This window comes from Macaca mulatta, chromosome 1 (genome assembly GCF_049350105.2).
Source record: "Macaca mulatta isolate MMU2019108-1 chromosome 1, T2T-MMU8v2.0, whole genome shotgun sequence".
NCBI classification, from domain to species: domain Eukaryota; kingdom Metazoa; phylum Chordata; class Mammalia; order Primates; family Cercopithecidae; genus Macaca; species Macaca mulatta.
In genome coordinates, this window is record NC_133406.1 from 33,340,313 (window position 1) to 33,349,797 (window position 9,485).

The following is a 9,485-nucleotide window of genomic DNA, read 5'->3' on the forward strand; positions in this document are numbered from 1 at the left end:
AATCGCGTGCCCACGAGAGAGAACAGGGGGTGGGGAGCCCCTCTGGGAGAGCTGGAGGGGTTCTGGCGATCGATAGCGTAGCCTTCATCCATCTCGATCCTCATCGGTCTGTGGCCTATTAAGCGCTCCCTGTCTGTCGATAAGCCCCTATTATTGCTCTTGTGCTGAGCGCTCTGAGGCCAGCTTCCATTTGGCCAGAGAAAAATAATGATTGTTTGTTTATTATTTGGGAGGAAATGCCCAGCCACAAACGTGCATTTGGGCCACAGCCAGGTCCTGCGGAGCCCTCCCTCCACCCAGGCCCTCCCTCCACCCAGGCCCTCCCTCTAGAACTCCTATAGCGGTGATTGGCAGGCTGGTGTTCGTCATGAGAAGGTGGCCCAGGAGATACAGAAATCCACATGAATGTTTCCAGGCAGCCAAGAACACACTGGCAACCTTGACTCATTCCTTGGCTGGTACAAGTGGGGAGGGCACCGCTGGGGAGAGTTGGCAATGCAAGCTAAAGTGACAAAGGGTCCCCAAGCAGGCCTGGCCATGGGCTTGTGAGCTCCAGGGGCCCTCGCCTGGGAAACTGCTGGCAGAAAGCTCTGGCAACCACACTGAGTCAGGGCTACTGGGGCCTAGGAGGCCTGGCCCTAAACAACTGTTTCCTCTGCTTCCACCTGCTCTCTGTTTCCTTCCCTTAGCAGGAACTTTGGAGTCACACTGACATGGGTTCAAATCCCAGCTCTGCCACTGAGCAACTGTGAGATCTTGGCAAATTGTTTAACTTTCCCGATCCTCCGTTGATCGTATGTTAAATGGGACTTCAAATGCTTGTGTCACAGGACTGGCGTGAGATAAAGTATGGCAAGTGGGAAACACAAAGCCTGTGCACGTGAGGCCCTCAACAGAAGCTGAATTGCTATGTATTGGTAGCCTCCTGTCTCTTACCAGGAAGCCCACGCCTCTGGCTAAACCCTAAGGCTCACTTGTCCACCGTGACCAGGTGCCTGTCTCCCTTGCCTGTCTTCCCGTGACTCGAGGAAGTTCACCTGCTTTCCTTCCCTAGAAGGCCCCAGCGCCCACCTTGCTTGCTATTCATCAAATCAAACAACTTGCACTTTCTTCTAGAAAGGTTTTACTGTTATCACTAAAGGGAAACAGAAAGGTGCAACTAAAACTAGCCTTCCTTAAGCCTGGGCCCAAGTCCCAACCCTGATGCTAACTTGCAGTACTACCTTCAGTAAGGTGTCCAGCTTCTCAAAGCCTCAATTCTCTCACCTGTCAATGAAGAGGGCTGTCCTAAGTAGCTTTCAGAGTCTCTTCTACCCTACAAACGTTGTTTTCTGTTAGAAACAAAAGAAACATCTTGCAAAATCTTCGTGAGTACTTATATCCCGTATTTCTCTCCATACTCTTCTCATGCGTGATCTGCTGACTCCCAAACTTCTTGCCAAAGTACTCCTTTATCCTGAGATGTTAGTGTGCCTCACCACCACCACCATCCTCTGGGTTCCCCCCACTCCCTCTGTGCTCTCAATCTGCCTGCCTTCATTGGGCACCATGTTCTGGAAGATTGATAGGGCTTTAGGTATTCAGGTAGTTCAATGAGCCATTTTCTTCCCAGGTAGCTCATTCCTTGGGGCATAATCCCCCGTTTCCTCCTTCCCCTTTTCTCACATAATCATTGTTTCAGTCAATTTAAGCTAAGTTCAGCAATGGTAACAAATGACCCCAAATCTATAGTGGCTTACAATAGCCAAGAGCTATTCTTGCTCATATTCATGTGCATGGCAGGTTGGCAAAGCCTGTTCCACATCCTCCTCATCCCAGAACTGAGAAGTCCCATCTGATGGAGGAAGAACCAACGGCAGAGCCATGTGATGGATCCTCAAGCTTCTGCTTGAGCCAAGTCCATGTCACTTCCGTTCACATAGTATGAGCTAAAGCAAGTCACACAGGCAAGCCTGCTGTCAGTAGGACAGAAGGTATAATTTTTCTTCAAATATCTTGACAATAACACAATCTACCCCATGATTAAGCCTTATTCCTGAGATCCTCTGGTCCATACTGCTCATTTTACAGGTGAGAGGACAAAAGCCCAGAGACCTGAGACAATTTAGCCTAAGGTTACACAGCAAATCAGTGAAAGAGGAGGGACTAGAGCCCAAATACGTTGACCTTCCAGTCCTTGTACCTTCCAGTCTTGTACCTTCCAGTGCGGATACAAGAGCACGGCCAAGAGGAGATAGATCTGGATTCACTCCCAGCTCCATAATTCTAGGCAAATTCTTTCAACTCTGAGCCTTGGCTTCCTTTCTATAATATAGGCTAAGAGTACCCACCTCCTGCAGGGAGGTTGGGAGAGTTGGGTGAAATTTCATAAAGTGTCTCACTCAGTGCCTCATACAGAGAAACCTCTTAACACATGTCTGTTTTCTGTCCCTTTCTTCCCTGTCAACTGCACCAAACTCCTTCATTTCATTCCCTTCTCTCTTCTTTCTTACCTGTCTTCAAGCCCACTTCTCTTTTTTTTTGTCAGGAAGTTGGGAGAAATAAAACATTTTAAAGACAAGAATAGCGGTGATCCTAAGGCAGTGTGGCTCAGGTACAAGAAGCTGGCAGGGAAGCCTTCTGAGGTTGCCTCCAAGCTCAGTCAGAAAAGGTCCTCAAAGCCCTCCTCAAGGACCTAATGACACGCTACCTATTTACATCCATTATCTCCTCAAATCCTCACCACAAACATGGGCAGGGATCGCCATTAGTCCCATCATGCAGATGACAAGACTGAGGTCAGGAAGGTTGAGTGACAAGCTCACCAGCTCTGGAGGCGCTAGGCCTTCACAATCACAGCTCTTTGGGCTCTAATATCTACATTGTGCTGCTATCCCCAAGGTTGGGACTGTCCCCACATACACTTGCCTCTCCTTATATGCCTGGCATCACGTAATAACAACGTCTGAGCCTGCAGAAGAGACATGAGTGGTCCCTGGGGAGTGAAGGAGGCGTGGCTGGTGTGGGAATGATGGTGTTGGGGGGGGAGGATACTGGGCAAGAGACCGGGAAAGTGATTTCAAGAACAGTTGTCACTGGTGCTGTTTGGCTTTGTCTCATAAAAATTCTGTTTTCAACATTCATGAAATGGAAGTCCAGGAAAGTCTGTTTAGGCAGAGCCATTTCCTGAGAGAGCTGACAGTTAACATTTCAGGGATGTATCAGGGATATGTATATATTTCAAATACCCCTCCCAAGGACAGCTCTGGAACCTGTTTGGAATATGTTTTTATGATTAGATAATGGGTGTGTGTGTGAGAGCAGATCGCTGGCTGTTGTGTTTGTGGTTTGCTTTTTTTCTCTCTCTCTTTCCCCCGCTCCCTTTAAAGGGCTGTTTGTTTTTATGTTCTGGGAGCCTAGCTCTACTTGGAATGTCTAATAATGACACAGATGGTCCCAATGTATTGCTGCCTTACCTCTCTGAGGGAGATACCTCGGCGTCCCTCTGTCTCACCTGCCGGCCCCTCTCTTCCTGAGCTGTCCTGTGAGGACTATGAGCAGCCGCCTCTGCTGCCTTTCCCGAGCCATCTTCTCCAGAGCCCTCCCGTTCAGACACAGCAGCTCCGATGGCCCCTGCCCAAGGGCAGACACCTCTGCTCCCTGCTCCAACTGAAACAGGAAAACATCCCTGGTCTGCTGAATTTCCAGCCTCAACCAAGGGTGCAGACCTGTCCTGCCTCAAGGGAGACACGGCAAAGCAATGAGGCTTTTACAGAGAGCAAGAGACAGGCTCTATTTTACTGATTTTGAACAGACTGCGCTGGAAGGGGAGAGATGTGTTTTCATGATAAAGAATGAGATGAAAAGGCCTCAGGGTTTAAGCGACAAAGTGCTGAGTTTCCACTGTAGCCCACCCTCTTCCTGGGACTGCAGTGTCTTCTTTTACCCCCCTAGCAAGTCTGAAGTGGTGGTGGAGGTGGAATGGCCCAGTCAGTCATTCCACACTAATTCATTTATTCACCAAGCATTTTCAAAAGCCTACTGTATTCTAGACATTGTTCTAAAAATCAGAGACACGCACAAAATTCTTAAATATTATGGGGGAGTAGAGGAATTGCAGAGGGGGAAAACAAATAAGTTACATAATACATTGGCAGTTTTAAGTGTTCTGAAGGAAAATAAAGCAGCCAGAGGATAGGGAGTCCTGGGGTGGGCGGGGGGTGAGGGTAAAGGAGGTGAAAGCTCAAGCCAAGCCATGCAGGCATCTGGGGGCAGAGCAGCCCAGGAAGCATGAACAGTAAGTGCAAAGGCCCTGAGGCAGGTGGGAGCCGCCATAGTGAGGAGCAGCAAGGGTGCGGCCTGAAGCTGAGTGAGGACAGCACAGTGGCAGGAGGGAAGGGAGGGGAGGAGGTGAGAAGCCAGGTTCTGCAGGCCTGTGGGCTGACACAATGACTTTGGCTGTTACTCTGAGTGCGGTGGGGGTCACTGGATTGTTTAAGGAGGCTTGCGATCTGACCTATGTTTAAAAAGGTTACTATGGCTGCTGAGTGGAGTGTTATACGGGGACAAGGGTGGGAGCAGGAAGATGAATTGGGAGGCTTGCCCAGAGGGCCAGGGGAGAGTGAGTGGTGGCTCAGACCGCTGTGGTAGTGGCCCTTGAATCCTGGATATATTTTGAAAGTAGGAGTCAATAAGATTTGTTGGTGGCTTAGATATAGAGGCGCACTAAAAAAGAAGACTCAAACATATTTCTAAGGATTTGGCAACTTAGAATGTGGAGCAGATTTGGAGGGGAATATCAGGAGTTTAATTCTGGGTGCATTGAGTTTAAGAAGATGCCTGCTAAACATCCAAGTGAAAATGGCCAGGCTAGAGATCTACATTTGGGAACGGTCAGCACGTTGAACATCTCCTGTGAGCTGGATATGAAGGCATTACAGTTCCCATTTATGAAGCATTTCCCAATTATCATCTCGTCTAGTCTTCACAATAGCCTGTTGAGAGGTGGAGACAGGCTCAGAAAAGTTCCGTTCGTTTCCTAAAGCCACACAGTTAGCAAGTAGCAGAGCCCCGCAAATAGCTCACCTTCTGGGAGGTAGTGGCTCTTGACCCTGGACAAGTTACTTTGACTGGCTAAGCCTCAGTTTTCCTCATCCACAATTGGGGGCAGTAGTACCAAGCATGATTATCTTCTGAGGCTGAAATGAATAAAAGGGGCTCTGAACAAACGTTGAGTCCCCCTTCTCTTCTTTCCCTCTGCTTCCAGCACCCTGGCTGTCTCCAGACCCTGCCTTCAGGTTGAGAGGCTGCTTCATCACTGAGGACTCCCAGGCTGTGTGGCAGTGCTTTTTGATCACTTCCTACAGATGCTCATTTAAGATGCCATGTTTCACCCACTTTCACTAGGCTGTGAGCCCTCAGAAGATGAGCGGCCACTTTTCCCTCTTCCCTTTAGCACCATAGTTTCTAGAATAGTGCTTTGGATTCTGCAACTAACCAACTAGGTAGACTCAAGAACCAGAATCATCCTTCTTGGCCTCATTTGCCTCACTTATTCCCTGTTTCTCTCCCACTGTTCTCTCCCTGTAGGTCAAGGCCATGCTTTAGGGGTCCTGGGGTTCCTGTGACCCCACTCACAAGGGTGGGGGATGGGGTAGAGTCTAAAACAGAATGCTTTCCCCTCAGCCTATAACCATCCGGGCACCAGAAGGGCTGAGCAGAGCAGCCCTGTCCAGTAAAAATATAATGCGAGGCTTGTTTGTAATTTTAGTTTCTAGGTAGCAGGAAGAATGTTTTGAAAAACAGGTGAAAGGGATTTTAATAATAATGTTTACTTAACCCAATACTATCCTAAATATGACTTCAATGTGTAATCAATATTAAAAAATTAGTAATGAGATATTTTACATTCTGTTGGCTCATACCAGGTTTTTGAAATCTGGTGTGCATTTCACACTTATGGCACATCTCAGGAAAAATCCCATTTCGGGTGCATAAAGCTGCTTGTGGTTAGTGGCTACCATGCTGAACCCCAAAGATGCAGGGGTCAGAAACAGCTTTCCTAGTCTCTCCAGTTGTTTCCAAGCCCTTTTTGGTCTTTTTTTTTTTTTTTTTTTTTTTTCTGAGACAGGGTCTCACCCAGGCTGGTCTCAGACTAGCAGCCTCAAGCAATCCCAAGTAGCTGGGATTACAGGTAGGTGCCATTGCACCCCGCTAGAGGTCCAGAATTCTTGAGCCTATACTTGGCCATGTCCTTGGTCAAGGGAGAGCTTCCCCCAGACCCTCTCCCTCCCCTCTTCCTTTTAACCCGTTGTCTTCCTCTCCTGAGATCCTACCTGCTCCTGGCCAGCACCTGGTGTGCTGTATCAGTCCCTGTCTGTTTTTCTGGCTAGGTTGCTGCATTTGGGAGGGGAGAAGGGGGCACGACCCATCCTGAGAGGAGGACTAGGGCCAGGGATGGGGAAGCGGCCCTCCAGCTGGACTGTGTTCCCTGAGATCATCTACAAACAATGGGATCTTTTACAGGGATGAGAAGACTTCTGGTTAGTGCAGCTCCCATACTCTTTGTGATAAAAGACCTATGATTCCTCCCCAGGCTTGAGTTACAGTAAAATAACTTCTAATCCTCGCCTTTAGAAAGGATGGGGATGTATAAAACCCTCTGGACACATTTTTCTCCTTTTCACTCTCCAGAGACATCTGTGACTGGTTACTCCTCTCCTCCCAGGTCAAGTTCACCTCAGGCAAATACATTGATCTTGGAATTCACTGAAGCCTGGAACAGTCCCCACTCCCACCCTCCCCTCTGCATCTCAGGCCTAAAGTCTGGAAACTCCTGGGAATATTCAGGGGCCACACCCTGCCCAGTGCCTGCTTCCATCTACCTCTCCTACCACCCATGTCCCCCAACCCACACCCAGACACCCCACAGGTGTGAAACTCGCCCCTCACCATTGTTCTCGGCAGGCCTTCCTTGTACCCCCTAAAGAACACACCCCCACTTATTTTGCTCCTCACTTGTTAATCTTTTTGTGTAAAATGGAAATAATAATAGAATCTACCTCGAATGAATATGAGTATTAAAGGAGTGGATGTGTGCAAGCTGCTTAGAATACATACACAGTGTGAATGTAAGCACTTGTTCCATGATTCTCATAACATTTTCATGAGATGGGTATTTTCCCCCTTTTTAGAAATGAGAAAACTGAGGCTGAGAGAAGTAAAATGACTTACTTGGGCTGACAGGTAGTAAGTGGCAGAGCTGGGGCTCAAATCTCAGGCTTCTCTCCTTCATTTCAGAATCTGCCACATCATGTTAGGCAGCCTCACTGAAAATAGAATGAATGGTCCTTGCCCACAGGAAATCTAATCCAGTCAAGGAGACTGTACAAATGCATGGAAAATTCCTGAGATTGTTTGTATCCAGAGCTGTTTCATAACTGGGGGAATCAGGAGAAAAAAAGGCTGAGGAGTGTGATGGGCTGTCCTGCTCTCTAAAAGGCTGTTGTCAGAGGGCTCTTGGCTGCCTGCTCCATGGCCTCCTGAATGGGGATCTCTGCCCACTCCCTACCCCCCACCAATGTGGGCTTCAAATTGTTACCCCAGTTTGATTGACTGCCAGGAAAAAAACAACAAAAAACTGGACTAGATTAACGAGGCAGCATATGCTGTTCAAGGGAAGTTAAACAATTGCACCTCTAAATAACAGCTCAACATGGAATAGAAGAGATGTCATAAGGCAAGATATGATTAATTGCCAAATGAATTATTGAAATTGTAATTGCAGAGGAGTTCAGAGGAGTGCGTGATTGCTGTGGGGCAGGAATGGTCAGGAGAGGCCAGGCAGGAGGGCTATGTGAGCTGGGCCCACGGTGAGGGAGGGCAATGTTGGGCTGCAGAGCCTGGGCAAAAGCTATTCCTGAAAGGTGGAATGGGAAGGTACAGATGGGAGATGGTTCGACCCCGGTGCCAGGACCTCCCAGGAGCTGAACTGCAGACAGACTTACCTACCACAGGCATCTCCCCGATGACCCCTTTCTCCTCTTGGCCTTCCATCTGCTCTCTGACACTATGTGACCTGAGTTCTAATCCCCCACCTTTCTCTGGCCTAGTGGCCTCCTGTGCCCATGCATCAATTGCTCAGTCTGCACAGTGGGTTGAGAGGGCCTGTTTTTCCTCCAACATAAGAGAGAAAAAGCCTATCACTAGGCCTGGGTTGGAGAAATACAAAATCAGTAAGGTTTGCTACAAAATCACTGTGTATTTGAGCCCCTGCAAAATAAGCCTCAATGTAATGAGGCTTATTTTGCAGGGGCTCAAATACACAGTGAGCCAGATTACATTTCCTGGAATGTAAGAGAGTGGCATAAGCAGAAACTTAGCAGTGCCCCAGACCTGAGCCTGAATCCCTCTCTGTCCTGTAAATGCTGTGTAATCTTGGATAACTTGCTTAACTTTTCTGAGCCTCAGTTTTCTCATCTGTAACGTGAACTGGTATATGGATATCTCATAGGGTTGCTTTCAGAATTGCCTAGGATAAGTTACATCAAATGCCCAATCTAAGGTTGGTCCATGGTAACCTAGCTCCGTAAATGGTGGTGGTCTAACAGATAACAGCTAAAATAGCGTTTTGTTTTGCAGCCCCTCATGGACAGTGCCATAAAGCCAGTGTTAGCCTATCTATGCCCCAAGTGGCAGGGATATAGTATGGTTATATCTAGTGCAAGGGCTAGAAGATAAAACAAAATGGTGGACAAGCATGCCAGGCCCATGGGGATGGGAACAGCTCATGGAGAGGAACAATGGCATGTCAGGGTGACTGCAGCATGCTGGTGGAAGACACAGACTTGAACCAAGGCCACAGGATGTGGTACTCTGCAGCCATTATGATGGAATCAGGAAGACTATGCAGAGATGTGGCGAAATGGTATTTTATGAAAATGGCAGAATATGTAACAGTATACATACTCCAGTAGCAACTGAATAAATATGTCAAGGTAAATTTTTTTGAGACAGAGTCTCACTCTATCTCCCAGGCTGGAGTGCGTGGGTACCATCTTGGCTCACTACAACCTCTGTCTCCTGGGTTCAAGTGATTCTCGTGGCTCAGCCTCCCAAGTAGCTGGGATTACAGGCGCACACCACCGCACCCAGCTAATTTTTGTGTTTTTAGTACAATAAAGATGAGACTCCCTGTGTTAGCCAGGCTGGTCTCCAATTCCTGGTCTCAGGTGATCTGCCCACCTTGGCCTCCGTAAGTGCTGGGTTTACAGGCATGCGCCACCATGCCAGGTCGATTTTTTTTTTTTTTTAAGTAAGAACACTTGTGGAATTGGGCTAGTGTGAGAGTGAGGAGAGGACTATTCTGCGCTTAACTTTCCCTGTAGTATGATCGGCTCTTACACCTACATAGGTCCTCCCCGAAAGGCAGCAGCTTCTCAGGGAGAAAGGGGGCTCTGTGCCTCTTCTCCCCATCAGATGTCTTGGAGGGTAAGGCTCCAGCGTGG